This window comes from Heliangelus exortis, chromosome 4, assembly GCF_036169615.1.
Source record: "Heliangelus exortis chromosome 4, bHelExo1.hap1, whole genome shotgun sequence".
Taxonomy (NCBI): Eukaryota; Metazoa; Chordata; class Aves; order Apodiformes; family Trochilidae; genus Heliangelus; species Heliangelus exortis.
In genome coordinates, this window is record NC_092425.1 from 41,715,734 (window position 1) to 41,740,924 (window position 25,191).

The 25,191-nt window shown below is 40.7% G+C and overlaps 1 protein-coding gene across 2 annotated transcripts in view; it reads left to right on the forward strand.

The window, feature by feature from the left end:
* The window catches only part of ANK2 (ankyrin 2), a 301,049-nt gene that overhangs the window by 19,965 nt on the left and 255,893 nt on the right, over positions 1–25,191 (forward strand). The window contains exon 1 of one of the 2 annotated variants that reach the window (XM_071744078.1): positions 5,692–5,824. The exons of the other annotated variant lie outside the window; for it this stretch is intronic. The gene's annotated coding sequence lies outside the window, so the exon portion shown is untranslated. Of the gene's footprint in view, positions 1–5,691; positions 5,825–25,191 lie in introns of those variants that run through there. 2 annotated transcript variants of the gene reach the window in all.

A 25,191-nucleotide genomic window follows, 5' to 3' on the forward strand; every position in this document is an offset into this window, starting at 1 on the left:
ATAACTGGTGAAGTTTTTTACTTAAGATAAGTGTTTTCTGACTCCTTGCAGAACTATGTGTGTTAAGAGGTTACTTACAAACATTGAGGGCTGTAGTTTTTACAGAGGAAGCCACCAAAAGGTAGCAAAAGCAGAGGAAGGTAACTTTTTACTGGGGAGCTTGGAAGGCCCTTTTTAGAGGAATTGAAGGAGTCAGTGGGAGAGGAGGAAAACAAAACAGTGGGAAAGAAGGAAGGCAAGATAATGAAAGGCATCAAAGAAACTGGAAATGAAAGCAGAATATCTCAAGCATTATTTTAGAGTAGAACTATTTAATATATTTTTCATTCAGTCTAAAATCTGATATCTCGATACATACTGTAGCATAAACCTTGCAATCTTTGGAAAAAAAAGACCCATGGATTTAGTGGGAAATCTTATTTTAAGCCTGCCCTCCTGTACCTCCAAGTGAAAAATAGAGATGGTTCAGGAGCACGTCAGAATTGTGAGGAAGTTATGAATTGGTAGCCCTTGCTTATTTCCTTAATGTAAATAGCATGTGTTTTCAATCTTTGCTGTTGCCTAATACAGACTTTCTGTCTGGGAATACAAAAGTAAAATAAATCAGATGTGTGAAATGTTTGCTGATACAGAAACCATTTTCCCAGGGATATGCAAAGTTGGCTCTGTTTTGACTGCTTGCCCTTCCTGCCAGGTTCCTACACTGATGAGCTTTGAACACATCCATGTCTTCAGCCACAGGGCTTTACCTTTGAGTTTGTGTAAATCTTCCCTCTTGGTGGTGTAATTGGTTTTCCTTTAAGAGTCATTTGAGTGAGTTTCCTCCTACAGTGCACTGTCTGCCTTCTTAATGCTTCATTTCAGGGCCTGGAACAATTAGAGCCCCTGAGTAAGTGCAGTGGAGAGGGGAAAATCCGAGATTTATTGTGGAGTCGGAGTTTCTGTTTTCCCAAAACAGGAGCTTTCTTTTAGTGGTATTCAGCAAGTTCCCTTTCTCACAGGAACAGTGCCAGAAGATGGCATTGCTGTATGCAGAGCTCTCATCTCCCTTGCAACAAGTCATTAAGAGGAGTGGAAAAACTGTAGCTCCAAAGTCCATTAGGCTGGGTCGGGCTGATAGGAAATGAATTTGCCTCCATATCACACATCAAGGATGGCTCCATGAAAATATATAATGTGCTGAGAGGGCTTGGGTTTTGTTTTGTCTTTTTTTTTTTTTTAGTTGTTGATGTTTAACAAGAAGCTTGTGTTTCACAGTAGAGATTAATCTGTGGGCTGAGGGGGTGTATCTCGGTTTTCTTGGAAATAGAAGACACTGTAAAATCCTCCCCCTGCTCCCACCACCTCCTGCCAGTTCTTGGGCTTCAAGACCTGCTTGTTTTCCTCAAAACACTTTCTCCCAACCATCCTTTAGGTGCAGTGGGAAAAGTATCCTCAATAAATTCTGGCAGTTTGATTTTGCTAAAGTTTGTCTGCAAGGGCAAGTAGCATTTGGCACACTCAAGGTTTCTGCTGTGAGTTTAAGCCAAAAAGGTAGTAAGCTGTCCTTTGGGGGTTGTGAAAGCCTGAGGAAAAACTTGTACTTGATTAGCAGAAATGTGATTTTTTTATTTAGGTTTTTTTTTCAGCTTAGTACTTCATAGCAAATTCTGTTCTATTAGAGAGAACACTGTAGCTCTGATTCCCACAGTCTGCTGGATGAATTGATGTGATAACAGATAAGAGCTGTTCTTGGGGGGAAAAAACCCAGGATCTAAGTTTTTCTGGGTTTTGTAGAGTAGATCCAGTCTGTGTGGATCTCTGTGTTTGTAGGGATTACAGTGCAGTCAGCTCTGGGCATGTTGGTGGAATCTATTGGCTGTGGTTTTGGCTCTCCAAGGAGGTGATAGGTTTGCTTGAAAGCTGCTTGTTCCTGTCACGAGCTTTAGAAAATCTTTAGGTTGGCTCATACGTGTGTCTGAACTGCAGGAACCACTCCTTCAACTGTGTCCCAAATGCTAAGCAGAGATGTGCAGAAATTTAATTAGAAAGACATAATGCTGGAAATGAACAAATACCAGAGAACTTCCTTTTGCCTGCGTTGTAAATGAAGTTAGATCTCCTTGGCTGTAAGGAGGAGGAAAAGGAAGGCAAACAACAGTGAAAAAAATGGAAAGATATTACAAGAATTCTTTCAGGTTACCATTTCAACCAAAAAGTGAATACCTAGCATTCTTTACTTGTCAATTTGGCCTTATTATGTTTCCTGGTTTTCCTCTCTTCAAAACCACCAGGTTTTTGGAAGAGGAAGTCAAGGATGTAGATGCCATGTGGTTCCTTTGCTTTTCCTGTTATCTGATGAATGACTCTGGGATTTGATTTAGGATTAGTGATGGATAGGTAAGGTAAAAAGAGAACTGGCACCAGGAAACATTACTTTTTAAATTTTAGATAGGTAGAAGTCATCTCTTTTTCTACAAGTGGAGACTCTCCTGGGAAGAATATGGATCAGCTTCTCGTATGGAACTTCAGATTGTTCCCTTCAGCAGCAGTTCCTTTTGAGAGGTACCTCAGTGTTGCTGTTATCTTCATGGAGGAACAGCCGTGAAGAATGGAACTTACAGAAACCCAAACCAACAAACTCACCTCTGAAGTACCCAAGGCTCTGATCTACCCCAGTTCAAAGCTATTATGTAGACATGGGCAAATTTGGCAAGTGCTTCTTGCAGCCTGTGGCTTGCTCTGCCAGGATGGTGGTTTAGTGTCCCTCGTTTAGTGGTTTTGGAGATAGCCCATGGAGGGCTCTTCTCAGAGCTGACCTTTGTTAGCTCGTTTCTGAAGGGGTTAGTGCTGGGGAGAAATAGTTTTCTTCTCTGTAGTAATCTGCTGCTGTGCAGAAGAAAACTCTTCTGATGAAACCCTCAAGCATTCTGTAGCAGGAGAAAACTGCTCCTCATTCTGCTGACAGGTTGCTTTGGCCACCTTTTTGTGTTAGTAGTGTTGTAATGTGAGAAAGGCTTAAACTCCATGTTGGAAAATACAGTTCTGAAGTTCAGTAGATACTAGTGACTTCCTTGAAAAGCTTCTTTGCTTAGTAATGTTTGTTTTTTTAATTTGTTACTGAGCTGAGTCAGAAGGTAACAACCTCCAAAGCACAGTCTCTGAGTTCAAATGCTATGTTGTGTTCTGCCTATGGCAAAGGAACTGTGACTGGAGGTGACTGGACTGCTCCAGTGTCAGAAAATGAAGTGTGGAAGAAAGGCTTTCATTAGTGAAATGGCTTGCTGTCCCCCAAGAGAGCAGAATCTCCTTCTCAAGCTGCTTTCACCTGCAGTGCAGTCCACTAAGAAGCACTGAAATGTTGCTTTCCCCATCCGTTTCTGAGCCTCAGGGTATGGGTGTGCATATATGTATTTACTTAAATTAAAAAAAAAAAAAAAAAAAAAGCCCTATATGGCTCTGTTGGGTGTACTCCAGCATTTTTTTTTTACTCTTGGGATTTGCTCCCATTTTAATTCCAGATGGAGTTAGATTTGAAAGGGGTGCAGCATTCTGCTCAACTCTTTGTGTACTCGGAGCTAAAAGCATTATCGATTTCATTTGCTATGAATGAAACAACTTTAGATGTATCTGGAAAAGGAGAGGAGGAGGAATAGAGAAAAACAAATGAATGTTTTATGCCATGTATCTCAATGCAGCAATTTCCTAGCTTGCTTTATTCCTCTTTTGTATTATACTTGGTGAGTGTTTTGTGCTTCAGGATTCAAAACACCCTCCCTCCTCGGGCTGCACAAAGAACACTTCTCCTTGCTTTGGGCTCAGAATAAAGTTGTAGGTCACTTCAGTCGTTTCGTGTCAGTGGTGTGGAAGCATAACACAATTTAAAGGGGAAAAACAGTGATCTAAACAGAAAGAGATCTGTTAAAAAACAGAAAAAAAAAATTCTAGCATAACTATCTTAACTTCATTTATGGTTTTAATGGAAGAAGTGTTGAGAACTGCTAAAGCTTTCTCAGAATCAGTTCCAGATAGCACTGACCAGAGCTGATGTATACTGTATCACAGGATAGTTACTATTTTTGCATTTCTTCGTACTTCCTGTTCTCTTTCACCCTTGCTCCAATCTTCTGATTTTAATAGACATCAAAGCCTATCTCCTGTTGCTTCTTGAATTCTAAAATTATCAGACCTTACATGGCTGGAACAATTGAGGCTGCGAGATCTGTGTGCTTGCACAAAAAGGTGTTGCAAGCTTACTATGGAGCCTTTTTCTCAGTTGGAAAACTGCACAGCTAGGGACAACACTTTCACTGTTAGATTATTGCACTGAGGAAGCCCTGAAATTGTAACAGCATTAAACTTTGTCCATTCTATGCTGAAATGATAAAAGAAGAACAGGAGGCACTTCCTATCATTTTTTTAACCACTTTGTAAATTAGGGTACTTTCTGAACCCCCTTTAGAAAATACCTCCTAGTATTGCTGACCTAGAATATTTCCTTCTGTTTGGCAGTGACCATTACCTCACTGACCTGCTCTGTTCTCTGCTGCAGCAATGTTCTGCCAATTTCTTTTGTACTCAAAAAGGAGACTTGTCTCTGTGCTTTTAATATGGAGGATTGCATAGAGTAGCAAATTTATCTCAGAAAAATCCCGAATGCTGGAACTGGTAGTTTAAACGAGCTGTTTACTTAAATGAGACCTGGTTAGGTCTTGAACTGAGGCTGACCCAAATCCTTGTGATGAAATTAGCCTCTGCTTTCCTGCATTAAACTTGTTCCTTAAAGCTCTTAAAGTTCATTGGGGGAAAAGAAAGAAAGTAATAGGCAGCAAGGGCATGGAAGGGGGGAGAAAATAAAAAGCCACTTTAATGAGACGTTTATATCAGGTGACCTTTTTGCTGCTTTAGAAGCTTAAGCTCCCTTTTAATCTTGTTCCCTTTACAGAAACCCGCCAAACCCCCGTCGCCTGCGCTGTTCGCGGGCGATGCAGCTGAGATCTGTTCCTCAGCCCATTGAAGTACCACGTGGAGAGGTGCGATGTGGAGCTGGGGTCTGCTTTGTGTCGCGTTTTGCTGCTGGTGGTGACAGCAGCCCTGTCCCATGACGAGCCTTGCCTTCTCTCCCTAGTTCTCCCAGCCTTTCCTTTCCCAGGGTTTTCCCTTTGGGTGGTACTTCAAATGCTGGCTTAGATTTACTTGCTTTGCACCTCGACCATCGTTATTTTAGCAGAGCCGTCGTCACAGAGATTTGTAATAATGCAGCAGCAAAGCAATCTTGGATGGCTTTTTACCCCAACTAGCAGCCTTTGTCAGCTGGCCTCAGAGCCGGCTCTGCAAAACTGGTTTGAAGCAGCTGCTTCTCTCCGGTTTTCTTCTTTTCCCTCTCTTCCCAGCCCTGGCACTGCTGCTGTCGCTGGTATTTTTGCAGCTCGCCACCACCTGTCTCAAATGACGTTTTTCTGAAGTCAAGGCCGTTAGTTACCTGCTTCCCAGCCGATGGGGGGAAGAGTGGAGTTGGGGAATAAAAAGCAGCTTCATGTGTCTGCTAGCCGGGCCGGGGCTGGGGGTCCCCTTGCTGTCCCCCTCCGCTGTCGGAGGGAGCAGGAGCGGGCTCGGTGCCCTCCTCCGTGCTCGTGTTTCAGATTTGGCGAGGGGTGGCTTTGCCATAGCGGGAGAAGGAGGGAGGGAAGGAGAGGGAGAGGCAGAGGGAGGGCTTCCCTTGCTGGGGCTGTCACTGGCGGGAGGCGGGCTGTCTGCGCCCGCCGCTTGCGGCAGCCGGGCTGCATCGCTCCCGGGAACGGAGCTGCCTGAAATGCAGCGTTGAGGAAGGAGATAACACCGCTGCGTAAGTGGCTCCTGCTTCCTTTCCATCTGGAGCAGTTGCAAGGGTGCTCTGGTGGTTGTTGGCTCTGGCTTGGGTGGGGTGTTTTGTGGGTTGTGTGGGGTTTTTGTTTTCTTCTTTTCCCCTCGTTTGTCGATGGCAACGGGCAGAACTTGTACTGTGCGAGAAACCGTCGAAATAAACAGCAGGGAGGGATTATCAGAACTTTTTATTTTTTCAGTAGAACCAGGAAGTCTGTTTTCTGGCCAAGTCATGTGTCAGGCAGGCGGGGGCTTCGGGTAGCAAGCCCCCATTTGGGTTGCTGGGTGTGGAGGGATTTTTCTGTGGCATCCCAGCACGGTCTGATTGTAGATGCAGGTGCTCTTGCTGCATCTTTGGAAGAGCTGCATGGAAGGGGGCTTGCTTCAGCTGTGCCAAACTCTGCATTTCTGCAGTCCTTGGGTGAGAATGATGGTTGTGGTGACAGGGGAGATGCAGTGAGATTTGTCAGGAATTGCTGTATCCTCTGTGAAGAGTTGTCCATCAGATTTTTCTGCTCAGTGTGATGAGAGGGGGTTGCTAGAGGAGATTATCAGGGTTTCTGAATCTTCTGTTCAAATGACTGAGGGCTCGAGGGAAGCAAGATATCCTCAGTTCCTGAGGTTTTCTGCTTTTTCTTTCTTGGTCCTGAATGGTTGACAAACAGGTGAGGATGCTCATAACATGATCAAGCAACACTAGTTGTGATATTAAACAGCTGAATGTAGAGGCTGTTCATGTTTACCATGCTTTGTGTTTATTGTGCCTTACCAAAGCGTTTACAGCCTTGGGGCTTCGTTGGCAGCAGGGTACAGATTCTGACTGTGCAGAAGAGGAGGATGGAGCATCACACAAGGCCCTTGGGCGTGTCAGCTGTTTGAAATACAGATTATTTTAACCTCTGCTTTTGCTTCTATCTGTCTGCCTTCTCATATGAGGGGGAGAAAAAGAAATTGCCATTGATGTAAGTTAATCTTTTCTAATTTAGTCTCAATTATGTCTAGCTAGAGAGCTGATGTATTTTACTCTATGGTACAGTGTTGAGGGAAAACACATTCAAAGAACACACTTAAACTGCCACCAGTGACTGAAATACTCCTGTTACCGTTTGCTTCTCCTTTTTTCTTTTTGCAAAATGGGCTCGGTCTTTGTGGAGGTGTTACTGGAAGCAAAGTAACGCGTAGTAGTTGCTGGAAAATGTGTTTGTGAGTCAGTGTTGCACTTAGAATCATTAAGGTTAAAAAAGATCTAAGATCATCAAGTCCAACTATATATTCTTGCTCTGAAAACTCCAATTTTTTGATAGCAAAGGGCAGAGCCACTCAAGGGTTAGTGTCTGATGGGAACTGTTGCTTGAGTTTAAAAGATAAACTGGTGCAGGTCAGATCAGCACTGGCATTTTAGGGTTTGATCTGAAGGCTGCTATGGTTGATAAAAACCATTTTGTTGACCTGGATAGATTTTTGGACTGGCTCCCTACCTGCCCATCTGGGTAATTAGTGACTCTGGATTCCAGCAGAGTGTCTTGATAATGATTCCTGAACTTGTTTCTAAGCATTTAAAAATAAATAATAATAAAAAAATAAACCCAAGGTATCATACCTTTCCTTAACTCCCCTAAAAATCCAGAAAAAGCAAAGCATGGTTTTATTATATGTCTTGTTTCTGATTTGGTAAGAGAACTTCATTATCTGGCAGCAGTCTGCTTACCTGAGGAAGCTGGGAATAATTCAGTGGTGCAGATACAATCCTTGACTTGTCTTTTCAGTCTGTGCATTAAGCTACACTGATACGGTCAATAAATTACCCCTTCCAGTAGTGCTTGGGTGTTCTGAGTGTAATTAGACCCCTCCAAGGCCTGCTACATTTGTAACTCTAAAGAAATAAGAAAAGCCTCTTGTTCTGAATGGTGTCCTCTGCCACCAAGTGATTTACTCTAGTAGCTGTGTGGCTGGCTGAACTCAGAAATGGGCCTAAATAGCCAAAAGAGTGGAATTTTTGGTGATTTTCCTGTCTTGCTCTTTAGCAGCTTAAATCAAGCTTTGCTGTAATCTTTAGTCACATGGATACAAGAATGGAGTCACATGAATCCATTTTGGAAGCAGTGGCAGTGGACCCTGTTTCTGCTGCTTTCTGAGTCACAATGTTGTGAAGGCTTTACATGGAAATCATGACAAGTCTATGGCTGAAAAAGAAAAAAGTGACTTGGAAACCATGATGCTTTGGAGGAATAAAGTTTACTAAATTTTGTGTTAGTGGGTAGCTTTAATCTCATGCCCTGAACTGTCTTGTAAGCTCTGTATTTGGGTCCCTTTAATTGCTATCACTTAGCACAGAGCAGAAGCAGATATCTCATACAGTAAACAAAGCAGATTTAAGTTAATGCTAATATGTTTGCAGCTTGAGCCAAATGCTTTTTCAGGGTTATTATAACATGCTGGGCATACAGCCCATCAATCTAAGTGTCTGAAGGAGACAAAAGTTATGGATGGACTCATTGTACAAATCAGCTCATCTGAAAGTCAGATTCTGCTGTTTGTTGCCATCAGTAATTCAGTTGTATGAAGTATGGCTGAGGACGGGTGGCAGGGTGGCCAGAATATTGAGATGGGATTTCCCAGATCCCAGGGGCATCACCACAAATTTCCTGCCTGACCTGGGGCAAGTCATTAAATCTTTCAGTAAAATAGGGTTGATGATTCTTCCTTCGTTTTCACAGGGAGCTGTGAAGATTAATGTGTTAGAACTGTTTATGAGTTCCCCCTCATTGAATATTGAACAAAACACTGGAGGAGGACGTGCCCCATGCACAACTAGATAATAGGTGCTTTGTAAACCTATCCTACTAACCTGCTCCATACTACTGTATGCTGACATGTAAGAATTAAAGGCTAAAGAGGCTGTTTTAATTTTGGCACTAAATCCTGAATATTGATTTGGGACAGCTATGAGAAGAGCCTTTGCTCATCATCACTCACAAGCTAATTTTTGGAGACCATTCTGGCTGGTAAATGTGCCTTAACTAAGACAAGATAATGCACATTCTGACAGGGACTTAAATGTGCAATTCCTATGCTTTAGGGATAGTGTTGTGTAAACTTTTCCTCCTGTGACTGACTGCTGCTACTGTCATCTAAAATTATTTAGGCATTTGTGTTTTGGAAGATTTAACTCCTGAAAGTAGTTCAGTCACATTCATCAAGAGCTCTTGGCCAAGTGGAAAGAGTTTGGTTATCTTGAACTACATGAACTCTGATATTCAAATGAATACAGATGCACAAGGTTACATTTTAAGCTTGATAAGCTCAGTCTTGAGGGAATAAATAGATGAGAGTGTAGATCTGTGGGACATCTGGCTGCTTGGAAGCGAAATATTTGTGTTTTCCTAGAACAACTTTATCAAGACTGGCTAATTACACAGAACAGAAAGTTCTTAAACTCCATTCAGCAACTTATATAATTACAAGTTAGGCCTCCTAAATGCACAGCAATTAGTCATAGACTGTTGAAGATAACTTTTCTTATTATATCTAACATTTTACTGTAAATGGTGCTAAGAGTTTTATGATGGTACAAAACCTCATTGCTTCTCAGCATGGATTCCCACTTTGGTCACGACACTCAGCAGCTGTTGGCCATGGCTGTGGCTGCTGCAGGTTCAGTTTCTGTTTGAAAGAATATCAGTAATTTGTATATTTAGAGCTCAATATTCTTATCTGGTAGCTGTACAGTTTTAGTTTGTCAGCAGAACATGTGTTCCACTTCCAGAGACAACCTTCTGCCTTCCCACCCCCAAGGTCTCTCCTTCATCCCATCTTCAGCCCTTGCAGTGAAATCAGAAACTGAGATTTGTCACTTGCCTGCCCTCCTGTGCATTGACTTTCAGGGCCCATAGGTTAAATTTCAGAGACATTTATATTGCTTGTTTTGTTTGAGGTTGCAGAAGCCTCATTAAAACTAGTGACCTGAAAATGCTGCTTGTTTTGTTTCTAAAACTACATTTCAACTTATTTTGGAATGTCTTCATCCTCTCACACTTTTTCTTTTCCTTGACAAAAGCTTTCACTTTTGTCCAACTTTGTAATGCAAACTGGACAGAAGAAGTAAGTTTATAAAATACATATATATTAAAAAAAAAATATATGTATATGTAAAATAGAAAATTTGACTTTCCATCTTGGCTCACTTTGAAAACTCGTTTTGGAAAGTCAGGAAGAGAGAACTTTTTAAAACAAGCAACTTTTAAAATTTTTTTAAAGGCACTTTATTTTGAATCTTTTCTATAAAATTCAGAAGTCCTGAAAACCTTGGTTATCAAGATAATTATTTTGAATCTAAAGGAATTTTTCATGTGTTAGGAAAAGCATAAGATGGTGATCCCTCAAGTTTATTTTTACTTGATTCAACATAGTATTAAAAATAGTTGAGCTCTGTTGTGGTTTTTATTTTGTGGCTCAGCACAGGTTTGAGGTTATGGTAGCCCCAAAATCCTGTTTAAGTTCTTGAGCTTCACTGACAGCAGCATTTTTTTTTTTTTTTTAACTTTCATAAGAAGCATCTCCAATGGATATTCTCCCACCTCCTCTATGAATCTCTGAAGGGAGAAGCTAATGCTGTTTGGGGTTTTTTTGTTTGTTTTTCTGGGGTAAGGCATAGGGCAGTGGTGAGTTTTTAACACATACAGATGGCTTAAAATAAATCAATTACCATTTACAATTACAGTCTACCTGGAGGGAAACTAGAAAATTAGCTAAAAAGGAATTTTGAATACTGTGCCTTGCACAGAAGATGCAGTTACTGGGATGTTCTTGATATTAAACAGGAAGGACCTAGTTGTAAGATCTCCTGGCTCTATTTATTTCCTGAACAGAAAGTTGATGACTACTAGAAATAAGCATTTATCAATTTTTAAAAAGATGAATTGATTTAAGAATTGGTTTGTAGGAAGAGAAATCAATGTTATGATTTGAGCTGAAGTCAACATGGCATTATAGGCTTTTCTTGTTTCTTGGTCTTTTTAAGTAGTGACAGTGACTTAAAATCTTAATTGCCTGCAGTTAGAGAGTGCTCCTATTTATTCGTCTGTGCTGATTTCATGCCAAGGTTTTCTTTGTGGTTCTGATCTGGTGGTCATAAAGACAAAAAGCTACAACTGGTTTTACTGTATGGATCCTGGTGCTCCTCAGCCAGCTGCTGCCTTTCCTGCATCTGTGCTGAACTTGTTGCTGGGTGAGGATGCTCTGCAGGTGTCCCTGGTGGGACTGGAGTGGAGCTGCTGAAGGCTGGTGTAGGTTGTGTGCTTGGAAAGGAAGATGTCAGTTGGCATCCTGCCTCGGCTTTTAGAGATGTGCTGCTTTGATTCAGAGACACAGCAGAAATATTTACAAATACAATTAAACCTGAGGGCTTTTTGCATTGGTGAGGCTCGTTTCAGTAAGTCACCTTCCCTCCTTTGCTCTTTCATTGCCAAGTGCTGCCTGCTCCCAGGTGCTGGCGCACTTGTTGGCTTCCTACAGGCACATGAGGTTCTTTCCTCAAGATTGTTTAGGAAGATAAAGCATTTCAGCTGTTTCTTTTTTTCTGTAAAGTAGATTTGAAAGGATTGGCTCAAAGGCAATAGATGGAGAGCAAAATGATCATGTAATAGGGAGCAAATTATTGGTTTGATTTTGAAAGAGTTTGTGCTTGTTTCTGGGAGGTGAGCAGTATTCAGCTGTTAGTGTTCCATAATAATATCAGGTAATGGCATACAAGCACTCAGAAGAAAAGGTTTCTATTCTAATCTTTGAAATGGCTCACTCATAGGAGAGAGCTGCAGCTTCTGGAATTCTGATGGTGTAGCAAGAGATGTCTCTCCATTTGTCCCAAGGGATACAAAAAGATCTTGTCTTTTCCACTGTGGTTTCCTAACAGCTCTGTACCCTGAGGAGAGAGTAAGGAGTGATCCTCTTGCGTTTTCCCCCAAGCCTCCCTGCTCTCAGTGCACCACAAACATGGTTTGGAGAGCAGGGTTAGGGTTGGCCACCAGTGAGATGTGTGCAATGCAAGAATGGCTTTCAAGATCTTCCTCCTGCCCTTTGAGTAGCAAATAAAAATGTTCTTGAATACAAAATGACTATAGATGAAATTACCATAGTCATGTTGCTGAAACCACTTCCTAGCAATCCTAGTGCAATCTGTTGCTTTGGCAGTTGACACAAGATATTATATTGGCTATGAAAAAGAGGATGAAACAGGGATGAGGTGATGTACACTTCTGAGACCCTTCCATCTGAAGGAAGAATTATGAAATGGTTGGTGAAGCTTCCAATGCACAAGATCAGTGACTGCAGCAACCATCTGCACTAATGGTGGTCACAACAGCTTCGATTAAATGCATTTTCTTGAAAATCTGCCATTTTCACAAGCTGTTTGAATTCAGAAGGAAGTTTTTGAAGTCCGGGATGCCTCCGCTCGTGATGAAAAACCTGGAAAATCTCTCAGCCGTGATTCTCTTGGCCTCCCTTTGTTTTATGGAAGCAAAACTTGGTTATGTCTGTGCATAGATGGTGTCTAAAGGGTTTTAGTATCCCCTCAGCTCTCTGCTTGGCATACTTGTCCCATAGGTGAGAGCAGTCTGTGTGTCCTGTACCTGGAGACTTGGTTGCTGCAGCCTAAACAAAAGGAAGAATGGCTGCAGGTTTTCCAGGCTACATGACATCTCTCCATCAGAGACTTGGGGTTGGTTTTGTACCATACAGTTAGTAGCCTCTGGCAGCATAGAAATACTTTTACTGTTTTCCTGGTTGACTGAAGCTGGGGTTTGTATTTTAAAGGTTTTTTTTCCAAGCAGGACTGATGGGGAAAAATATGCTTGGTCAATTTTATTATGAAATACAATGAAAGAAAAAAAAAAAAAAAGGTAGAAATATGTTAAAAGTAAATCCAAAAAGTACATACTTGTAAACTTTTCAGATCATAAGTAACCTCCATTCTTTCACCACTGGTAGGATGCTAAGCAGAGACAGCAAATGCATGGCAGACCTGTTCTCTGGTGCCTTCTAAGATTTCTAAACTTGTGTTTATTTTATCTTCCATTTGATTCTTCCTCATAACTTGGCACTAACCTGTGCTTGGGGGCAAAGGCAAGTGCTTGGGACCATATTTGCTGCTCCCCCTTAAGGAGTTAAGCTGTGCTGTCTACACTTACCTCTCAAGGAGAGAGTTATTTATGTATGTGGGTATATATGCACAAATTAATATATAAAAATATTTTGTGTATATATATATTTATAAAGAGACCTGCAAAATGCAAAGGTAGTGCTTTATTCTCTTCTCACCCTTTTTTCCATATCTCTATCTACTGTTTCTGCTAACAGACTTCATGTACACAGTTCATACTTTTTTTTTTTTTTTTTTCTTGCCAGAAGGGGAATCTTATCAAATGGATTTGCAGTCACCTTTCTCTTACACAGAAATATTTATGCTCACTACTCTCATATGAGCTACTTGTTGGAAAATACTGTTGTATGTACAACGTGCAATCTGTGAGGTGTATTCAAATAATAATTTGTATTGTGCACAAAATTACTCAATATTTACCAAAACCCTACTTGTATTAAAAAAAACACGTTATTGTGGCAACTTGCCATTTGGAGGATATGAAAGAGAGAAAAAATAACTATAATATGGAATGGTACAATGGTATCAGTTCATCTTCAGAGATCTTATGGCCTGGGAGATGTGTATGAATCGATGCACTATCTTTTCTTTGTCACCTCAGCTTATCTTCATTCTTGTTATTGCCACCTGCCTCCTCTCAGGGAGCATTAGATCTGGGTGGCAGGATGGCTTCTAAATGCAGTGAAGGGAAGCTAATCTCAGCTGTGTAATGACTAGAAGGGGCTGTATATTAAAATATATGGAAGTCTCTTTCAGGAAATGCTCTTGGATGTATGAGAAGGATATGCAGAATTTTAAGTTGTGAAATATCTGACCTGTGCTGAGTAAGTTTATAGCTAGATAATGCTGCCAGCTATGCAGGGAGTAACTATTCAAGATGTGGTTTTGATCAGAAGATTGTTGTCACTTTGGCAGAGAATATTAAAATGAAAGCTCAAAGAATGTGGAAAAGATTACAATGCAGGAATTTGGGAAAAGAGCAAAGACCCATTTCAAAATTATTTTACATTGTTTCTGCTGTGAATGAAAATTACTTCTGGAAAACCTGAAAGTATGCAGATGAAATTGCTGTCTGAATGTGGTCGTTCATGTAGTCAGTGTCTAATGCTCCCAGTGCCAAGTCACAGGTGAGTGTGGAATTGTGTTGTTTGTTTTCTTTTCCTTTAGTTGCTATTAGTTTAAAAGGGAGAAAGCAAAACGCTACCACCTGGTGTTGGACATGATGTGTGATAAAAAGAATTTGCTTTGCTGATTGAACTACTGCCAAATAACTGTAATTTCTTAGGATTTCACAGCATAGTCTAGTGGTTTTCTATATCCTGGTATTCATGTCCACATTAATTCTAAAAGGTATGAGGGCGTATTCTAGCACAGCATATTCAAACTGCCTTTTTTTTTTTTTTTTTTTAAACTTGTACTGCACATTTTCTGAAAAAATCTGTGCTGTTTGCCCACCTCTCCCTGTACTCGGGTGCTTGTTATCTGCTTTTTGAACCATTTTATGACTACAAGATGTGAGACTAACCTTAAGTGTCTGAGAATCTTTAACCTTTCTTGAGAGCCAAAAAAACCACAAGCCATCTGTGTGCTATGTTAGTTAAAATATTTTAGCTCCTCTCCTTACATGTGCTATTTCTCACTGAAGCAGGGAAATAAGAACCACTGAAGTCTGGAATCTCTAGAACCTGATTCAAAGCTTTTGCCACTTCTCAACAAAGTGCTCCTAGAGAAAGTCCTGGGTGAGGTGAAGTTTGTTTTACATTACAGTTTCCAAGCCAGTCACGGTGGTTGTGCTTTCTTCATCAAACTGCTCAATTAGACTGGCTTTAAGAATGCATTCTGCATTAAACCATTTGATACATTCTGCTTTAAACCATGATCCACAAACTGCTGGAATACCAAGAATGGAACTTAAATTCTTAAGGAAGAAATCTTAATGAGCCTCTCCTGTTTTTAAAAGACTGATAATGTTAGTACACCGACTCATGAAGTTTTGTGAGAAGAAGCAATATTTTCAAGGTGTGTTGAACATTAGTAGCTTAGTTCATAAATGTGCTAGGCTGCTGTTGCAACTGTAACTGGCTTTTTTCAGGCTGTTTTATACCTTCTAGTTAGCTCTTAGGATGTACAGCACAGCTATAAGTGCTGTGCAGTGATAATTATATTAACATGTTATATGTTTAGGCCTTGTAAAATAAAATAACTTTAATTTTTTCCATGGGAAAGTAATCACTCTTTAAATTATAACCTTAATGCTTCTGAAATGTGGACAGAAGAATATTTTTCAATTAAAAAATGTGTTGGACTTACATTTTTTTCTCTGGTTTAGCTTTTGTTAAAAAAAGTACCTGCTTTCTGGCTTTCCACATAATTGTCTACTAAAAACCAGAAATAGTTAGAACCACTTCTGGCAATATGAAGGATTGTTTTAAATTAAGTATTTGAGCAGGTGCATTTTTTTCAAGCCACAGTGCTGTTTGTATGCAAACCAACTACACTGACTGCACATCACAAAAAGAACTTGCACCTGCCTTACCTTACTCTTAGCTGTTTATGGACTCAGTTTCCTGTCTGAATGACAAGGCTGATGCTACTCTGCACCTCTAACAGCTTTAAAAGATCTTATTTATTTTTTCAGCCCTCTCTTCTCTTTTTAAATAAGTTGCTATCTGAACTGATTAGACCAAACAGGCAGGAATTTGCCTTTCCTTTGCTTCTTGGGTGCTGGACCCCTTCTGGTTTGCAGACTAAAGCTGCTAAGTAGAAGGGAAAAGCAAGTAGCCAAGTGTTACAGCTTAGGCAGAAATGAGGTAGTTGTATTTAAGCGTTATTGTGCTCATATGTTTTTAGAGCTTTGTTGCAAAAACAAGCATACTATAAGGGGAGGCTTGTTTTGGTTTTGTTTTTTTAATGTGGATATAAAAAAAAGCCCAATTGTAGCATCCTAAAAAATGCTCACTCCTGTTTTGAGAAGTCTTTCCATTCCACAGCAGAGATAATGTGTTATAAATTTGTTATTCCAGGCTTACTACGCTTAAACTGGGAAAAATCTTTTATAGAATTATGAAGTACTCAAAACTGCTTAAGAGTTTCAGACATGCAATTTGTATTAATTTAAATGGGAGCTATGTGGGCTCCATGTTCACTTAAGTAGCTTTGAGAAAACTCATCCTTAATATTTTATTTCTTTGGAGCAATCAGTGTTTAGAGGGGGAGAGGCAGCATCTCTCTTATTAGACAAACTGGTAGAGTTCCTATCATCAGGGAGAATTTTGAGGTGAAATTATGATGTAGAAAGAGCTTCCATCCTGACTGCTGCTGAGACAAATTTTTGTTCTGGTGTAACATTGTAGAACACAAATTTCTGAATTTAAAATTTATTTTAGGAGCATTTGGGGTTCAGTGTCTGACTTCTAATATTACCTTACTGACATTATTCCTGCTCTCATGGCTTCTCCCATCCCATGTTTCAATTCATCTGTTGGCTTATAAGGTGTTTAAAGGTGACCCTACTGCATATTTTAGTATTAATACTGATTTACTAATGATATCAAATGTCTGGAAGGAATTCACCTTTCAGCTTTAGTTTTTCACCAGTATTGTCTTGCAGAAAAAAAAAATTAAAAGTTCTTACTTTCAGAAGCATAGAAATTCATTAATAATGTAAGAACTTTATACATTTTTATCAAGGTGAAAAAGAAATAAAGGCTCACAAAGGAGTGTTGGTTTATACTGCAGCAGAAGTTAAAGTCTGCTGTTCAGACCCCAGTTCAGCAAACCAAGCCATGAAAACTAATGTCAGGTTCAATGGTGTGGTTTAATATTCTGTATTTGTTCTGGAAACACTGCTAATGTTACTGATCAGATAATAGTTTTCTGTACTTCAAAATGTAGATAGAATATATTTCTCACTTAGTTACTTAGATTAACTTAATTAAATTAGATTACTTACAGAACATCAATGCAAAACAACAAAAACTATGTTTTAAGTCTTTCTTATAGTGTAATTTTTGAGCATTAAGTTTTGACTGCAAGTGTAAAAACTCGATAAAATGAGAAATTAGATTCTTTTTCAGTCTGAAGACATTGAAATAAATTGTGTTATGATTAACATAATTTGCTGAGTACCCTAAATAAATCCAATTGTTTGTGTACTCTGCTAATTAGAATGCTACTTGATTAAACCAGCACAGCCTAAACAGTCTATTGAGCAGGGAATGCTTGCTGGATGGAGTGGTGAAAGGTTTCACTTGCTTCAGCAGGTCAGGAAAGATCCTTCACTGCCAGGATCCTTAGTGGCAGGAGGCTCAGTCCCTCAGGTCTGTGCTACTGATCTGACTTCAGTGCTGTGCTGCTGAGAGCAGAGGGACCTGAGGACAGGACAGCCAGAAGCACTGCAAGTGTTTTCCTTGGATGCAAATAAAGCATAACCATGGTTATGGCATCACACAACAATGCAGGCATCTGCTTTCCACACTCCTAAGTTAATTTTAAAATATCAGGTTGTAGGTGGCTTCCTGATGGTTCAGGATCAATTAAATTGCAAGGCATTTCTGAAGTGGTTCTGATACCTCTAAAATATGATTTCTCCTGTTTGAAATAACAAATAAACCTCTAAAAGTTGCTGAGCCTGTTGCATTATAAACCTGAGCACTATCTTGGTGGGTCTGGGGTCAGAAGCCAAAAGGTATTTTGTCCCTGTGCTCAGCCCTGGGGAGGCCACAGCTTGAGTCCTGTGTCCAGTTCTGGGCCCCTCAGCTCAGGAAGGAGATTGAGGTGCTGGAGCAGGTCCAGAGAAGAGCAAGGAGGCTGGGAAGGGATCCAGCACAAGTCCTGTGAGGAAGGGCTGAGGGAGCTGGGGGTGTTGAGGCTGGAGAAGAGGAGGCTCAGGGGAGACCTCATCACTCTCTCCAACTCCCTGAAAGGAGGTTGGAGCCAGGGGGGGGTTGGGCTCTTTTCCCAGGCAACTCTCAGCAAGACAAGAGGGCACAAGAGGTCTCAAGTTGTGCCAGGGGAGGTTTAGGTTGGACATGAGAAAGAATTTCTTTCTGGAGAGGGTGATCAGACATTGGAATGGGCTGCCCAGGGAAGGGGTGGATTCTCCATCCCTGGAGATATTTCCAAAGAGCCTGGATGTGGCACTCAGTGCCATGGGCTGGGAACTGCAGCGGGAGTGGATCAAGGGTTGGACTTGATGAGCTCTGAGGTCCCTTCCAACCCAGCCAATTCTAGGATTCTATGAAATGCCAAATCCTTAACTGCTGTGTCCAGGCTTCAACAGAGTTTTAAACGCTTGCTTTCTGCAAATCACTTTGGAGGAGCTACTTGGGATCTTGTGTTCTGCCTTTGTGTCCTAGGAGATGTGTCCATAGGATGTGCCATGCCAGGCAGTGCTGATATCTACAGAAGTGAGTTAAGTCTCTAACCAACTGCATGTTCATCAGCTCCCATACCTGTTGGATCTCCTGGGCTGAGGAGGCTGAGGTTAAGCCCGGGTGGATGTTGGTGCCTGCAGGTTGTCAGGTTAGGAAAAGGTGGTAAAGATTACCTAACTTGAATAAATACTGTCCCTACTTACAACCTGGTTCTCAGAGCTAAGGGTTGTGTTCTGTATAGACCAAAATATCCCACACTCTCCCTGGCTGAGCAGAAGCTGAGGCCATGCTGCACCTTTCAGGAGGCCATGCTTGCTTCCAGTGGCTCTCTAATTAGCGAAAAAAAAGCAAATGGGAAATTCCTTTAGCACAGTTGGGAGTGAATGTTGAAACACTTCATGCAGGGCTGGACTCCAATTCACTGATGTCCTGTAGGCAGCTTTCAATGCAGTAATGCCAAAAACTGGGCTGCCTTGTGCCAAAGAACCAGCTACACCAGCACACTCTGAACAGAACCCAGGCGCCTCTTTCTCTGACCTTTGGCAGGCAGTTAATTAAACCTCAGACTGTTACTTTAAAATGATGCAAGAGAGTATCAGTGCATCAAGGCAATGTTGTCAGGGTCACTAAAAACCTTTGGTTTCCTGTTCTTTCTCAGGATGGGAAAGTCTGAATTTTTGCCTAAGAAGATGAGATAATCTTCACATAGATTATTTTCTAATTTGGGTGCTATGTTTTTTGTGTTGTCTCATGGTCTGATTTTAAGAGAAATGGTGTTTCTAGTCCTTCCTCCCATCCCAGTTTGTTGCAGGTCAGAACCACAATTTGACTTTCCAAGCCATCTTAGGGCTCTGTCCTCGTGTACCAGCGTTCTCTTAAGGAGGTAGGACCTCACCATGAAACTATTCAGGTTGATGTAAATCAGCCAAACTCCTCATTTGGGGTGTGGTTTTCACAGAGTCATAGTAATACCTTGGTTGGAAAAGACCTTCAAGATCATCAAGTCCAACAATTAACACTAAGGAGGCCTTAACTCAGCCGTATCAGTAAGTACTATGTCTGTACAACTCCTAAATCCCTCCAGGGATGGTGACTCCACCACCTCCCTGGGCATCCTGTTCCAATGCCTGAGAACCCTTTCATTGGAGAAATTCTTCCCAACATCCACTCTAAACCTCTCCTGACACAACTTGAGCCCATTACCTCTGTCCCATCAGTTCTAATTTCATTGATTAGACCCATCCCCTTCTCTTTAAGAACCTCCTTTATAAGAGTTGTAAAAGTGTGGGGGGTTTTTTGTTTGCATTTTTTCCCCCACTTGCTATTTGAGGTTTGAAATGCTGCAAATCTCCGATTTGCTCTTTGTGTAGATGGGTTTATTATTTTTCTTCTGATCTTAACAGTCTAAATCATCTGGAATGACTCATCCAGAAAGACTCATAGAGTAAGCAACCTTATCTTGGTGGCTATGTGAAATGAAAGCTTCTTTTCCTCAGTGGTGTTGGTTTTGTTTGTTTTGGGTTTTTTATGTGGTCTCTGGCATATTAGCTGGAAGAGGCACAACATGTTTTGTTAGGACTTCTAAAGAATTTGAATTCCTAATACAATATTTTGGAGGATGGGCTCTGCAGCTTCTGCCAGAGAATAATCCATTCTGCTGATAATGTTGGTTTTTGTTTTGTTTTGTTTTTTAGCTTTTTTGCTGAATGTAACCAGATATTAGGTGATGCTGATGATTCTGGAAATATAAATATGTAAATATGTAGCAGCAGAGCACTGATGGTATCCCTCCTTATTTTATATAAACATATATATATTTATATATATAAAAACATATATGTATTATGTAAATATATATATGTTTATATATTTGAAAGAGGAACATGGAGATTCACTTTATGATGTCAAAATTGTGACAATGCTGCTGGCAGCTGTCAAGAGCATCCTGCTGGTCACTTAAGAACAGTTCTTTTTTCTGCTTTAACTCTAATGAAAACATTCCCTTGCCTTCATTTTCTTCTCCTCTTGAAATTCCTTCTTGTGCCCTCACAAAGATGCACTGCTGCTCCCTGCCTGGACACCCAGAGAGATAAATCCAGCTTTTGTTCTACCAAATTCTTTCAGCCTGGCACTGACAACTCTTGTGGCCTCATCTGATTAAATCTACTTCACTGCCATGCAACATGACAAATGCTTTTGGTTCAAGTTGAATGGCAAAGCTTCTGCAAACAGGGAAAAAACAGTTGTCAGCTGTCACTGTTGTGGTACCAAACGTGCATTGTGCTAGAACAAGCAGACAAAAAAGCCTATGAGGCACACAGCAGATCAAACAGAAAACCTACTTAGGGTACATCCAGTTCTATTAAGACTTGAGTGTATTTTTATCAAGACTTGTTTAACGACAGAGGGGAGAACATCTGTCAGCAATTCTGCATGTGGAAAAATGCTGTCTTCTGCTCTTGAAAGCCTTGAAATGGCAAAATTATATCATACTGTATCATTTTCAAGATAGGAGGTTTTGAATTCCTAATTTGTTTTGCTTATAAATACAGCCTTTGACAACATTAAAAAAAAAAGAAATTAAAAATGTTTACAAGAGCAGTTTTGAGGGGCACTGGAGAAATTTGTTTGGCAGCAGAGTGGTGGCTCTGCTTCAGAAATTAAGATATGAGAATGAAATGGGGTTGACAAGTGATGCCTGGCTGTTTGTTTGCCCTGATTATTGAGTTTTGTGTGCAAACATGCACACCTTTTAAACATAATCAACTTATCTAAGCAGAAAGATTTTTCTGGCTAGTGGAAAATGTTGATTTCTCCAGTGTAAGGAGTACTTAGTCACATTCTCACACACTTGTGAAGTTCTGCTGTGGTAGTTAGTGGTACCATTGTCAAATCATCTCTGAGAGTATTTCTTACTGTTCCAGAACTTTAGAACAAATCTTTCCAGGTTTTCTGCTTTTCCAGCTGAAGGAAAAAAAAACCAAAAAACTTTTTATGCTTTATTACAGGACATGGGACAGATCAGGATATTTCTGAGTTACTTTTCTCTGTATCTTTGTGTTCTCTGCTCTATTCCTTGTTTCTGAATAGATGAAAAAAGGAGCAAATATTTTGGTTTTGTTTTTCATAAATGGACTTGCATAAGAATAGCTTTGGAAATCAGAACTTGTTTTGAGCTCTTTAATCTGGAATATTATAGGCCAGCCAAATTTATGCTCAATTCCAAGTTAGATTAGATTAATTTGGGCTGTTCTCAGAGGTTCTGAATTCACTCTTTTTTTTTAAATTCAATACAGGCAAAAGTCCAAATAGATCAACTTCCAAAGGTAGTTTTAAAACCAAGTTAAACAGAAAATACTTCTCTGTGCATGTTTTCAACTGGATTCCACCTTCAGGTATTTCATCTCTGGAAGGCAGGGAAGGGAAGCAGCACCACCCTGGAATTATGACCATCACTCAGAATTTGCCCTTCCAAATGCAGCCCCAGAGCTGAGCTGTATAAATTGCTGTGCCATTTCCAGGCAGACCTGCCTGCTCACTCCATTTTCCAGGCTGGGCTGGCCACCAGCCAGTTCTGATCCACAGCCATAATGCTCAAGCTAATATCCTAAGTGTTGCTGAAAGCCTGGGGAGACCTCGTGGCACTGGCAGGGCTTTCAGACAGAAGCTTCTTCCTGCACCTGCAAATCTGACAGCCAGCAGGCAAGCTGGGAGGTAGGGAGCTCCTGTTTCTAGAAGGCCAAATGGAAGAGGCAAACATGTGGCCTTTGCTCAGGCAGATTGGGCCACTTTTGATCTGATATGGTTTTGAGTTTTTTTTCCAAAACTCATTTCATCATTTTTTATGCTCTAGGAGTATGAAGAAAAGGTTTGATCTGAATTTCTTAGCCCCCTCACCCCCTTTTTCTTCCCCTTCTTCATAATTGAAGGAAATAAGAGTTATGAGTGTCCTTTGGGGACCCCTTGTTTTTTCTAAGTTACACAATAAAACCCATTCGATATTGAAATAAAAATGACTGATGACTAAACCCAATCCTGATTGTCATACCTGTTTCTGCTCTATGGCACTTGTCCCTTACTCTTCCCAGACTGGAAGGAAGCTTTCCTATTCCATGCTTTTCATACTGGACAAGGAAACATTGACCTGAAGGTCAGAAGTGGCTTAATCCTCCCACTGGGTTGTGTGCAGCCATCCTCCTGCCTGTATTTTTATAACGTGCTAATGGCTGAGTAACCAGTGGGAGGAGTGAAATACTTGTGCCTGTCAGCTAAAGAGCACTGAAAGTCCTATTTGGTCCTTTATATAGTAAGGGCATATCTTAATGACTGGCATTCCTTCTTCCTCAGCTAGAGAGCTTTGGTGACCTTCCATTCACTTTATTTTGTATTACAGCTGTTCAGGAATTGCTAGAGCAACCAGTTTTGGGGAAAATTACATAACTGAAATGGAAGAGTGGTTTCTGCCATTGCCCTCATCACTTCATACCATGGCATCCCTCTCCTGCTCTCCAATAATCTCTCATCACAGAGCAGGCAGTAGCTTGCAAGTCCAGCAAGATTCAGTGAGGAAGATGATTTTTTTTTTTTCCAAAGCTGCATTTATATTCTGCATCCGCTAAAATAAAAAAGAGCTCAGCATCTTAATTAAATAAAAGACTGCTAGCTAAAGCCTCTTGAGCACATAGCATAACAAATAGGATGGAAGCCAAACAGAAATGACTGCTGAGATAGTTTAATCTTGCCAGGAGAGGCCCAAACTGTGAGTCCTACAGCTTAGTTCCCTAAACTGGAGTCTAAAGCTGCTTGGCACCCTGTGAATGTCACCATAAGCCACACTGTCACCCTGGAGCTCTGGAGTCCCTTGTGACACAGTGAGCACGGTCACCAGAGGACACCTGAGACAGCCAGAAAGAAAATCTTCTTGGGTCATGTAGCAAGAGAGCTGGTCAGGTGTCTCAGGAAATGTGTCAAACCCCACTAATGCTATAAACTTGTTTCTCAGCAATTTGGAATTGAATTAGCAGTCATTCCAACTGTTCTTTTTCTTTCAAATGTTCTCAGCGTTCATTTCTCAGTGGAAGCAGCAGTGTATATTTGTGGTGGACAATTACCTAATTACTGACCATTAATGAGCTATCTGTAGCCTCTGCCCCTACCCAGAGAGCTGGGGAGTGTCAGTCTGATGGATTGTTCCCTCTGTTCCTCATCTCTCCCTTGTTCAATAGGTCTGCTCAAATCCTGCACTCTGTTGTAGGCAGGGAATAAATAACATTGCTCTCCCTGGTGCTGTGACCACAGAAAGACTTCCAGAGAATCCTCTGTGTGTAGGATTTGTTTTCTGATGTGGCTGTTCAGGTGCTGGAGCTGCTCCTGCTCTGCCAGGGATGAAAGTCAATGCCTTGACTCAGGACTTCAGCAAGAGAGGAAGGCAGATGCAGTTTTTCACTGCTCACAGTGGTACTGCCCCATCTTCTGTCAGGGGGTTGCTTTAGGGAAGATCCTTGCTTGGCCTCGTGTTCCAGGAGTTGTTAGCTTGGATGTAGCAAGGAATAAGATCTTGAGAAAATGTCAAGATTGGGGTTTCAGTATTTCAAAGGAAAAAAGATCTCAGTGGTCTGAGTAGTGGCTGCCAGTTTCACAGTCACCTTTCTAAGCAGTGTTGTGTCCCATGGAAGCCCAAAAGGTGTAGAAAACATTGAAGTGGTTATAATGCTGAGTCTCTGGTCAAAACTGAAATACATCCTAACCACTGCCCAGACACCTTGTCCGTGCTGGAATTGTCATACTGCTAATACCATAGCAGAGCTTTCACTTCTCCCTTTCTTCTTTGGTGCTTCCACTCCTGATTCTTTTAATGTTTTTTTTCTTTTTCTTTTCTTTTTTTTTTTTTCCCCCTATAATAACTCAGTTCTGCCTGTAAGTGAAGCACATTTTGCATTGGGGGTGGGCATGTGTCTCTTTTAGTGTCAGTCTGGGCTTGGATGGGTTTCATCCTGTTGTGTGTAGAACCAGAATCTCCTTGCAGGGCATTTTTGGCATGTGCCTTTCTTGATCTCAGCTCCTGATCTCAGCAAATTTTTATTATGGTGATGAATGCAGTGGTTGTCTTTGTCAGAATTAGGCTTCTGGTGTAGTAGGGAAGTGTTAACATAAAACCAACTTTTCTTTTTTGTTTTAACTATTCCTGGCTCTGTTTTTTCCTCTAATGTGGAATTTAACTGTGTGAGGAGCAGAAATTTCATATGGGTTTTTCATATATCAAGTGCAAAAAGATGGGATAGAAGAATTCAGAGAGCTACTCTAGAGAGAAAGATGTCATAAATTCTTTTCCCTTGCTTGCTCTTTTTTTATGTTGGAGGAACAGAAATATTCTGTCTCCCATTCCCTAAAGGATCAGAGATGACTTTGCTATTACTGCATAGATCTTCTTCAGTAGATAGCTTGGATCCAGATATTAGATTTCTGAACTTGAGTGCTGTTAAGATGATGGATGTAATCACAGTAAATGAACCCAAATATAAAATATACTTTTTAATATAGTACACTATAAAGTTATAATGATATGTTTATAAAAGTACAGTGGGTTGCCACCCCATGCTGAAAATGTAATCAGAATTTGCAAGACCATTAATTTGCTGTTGATACAAACCTTAATGTCATGCTCTAAGGTAAACAGCTGTAAGTACACAGTGAATTTAAACTATTCAAAAGCTATTAAAAAGTTAGGTGATATTTTGGCTTAGGAGGAAGAGAGTAAATTACTATTTTGACACAGTTGCTTTTCTTACAAATAGCATCCATGGCTTCAAGGAGCTT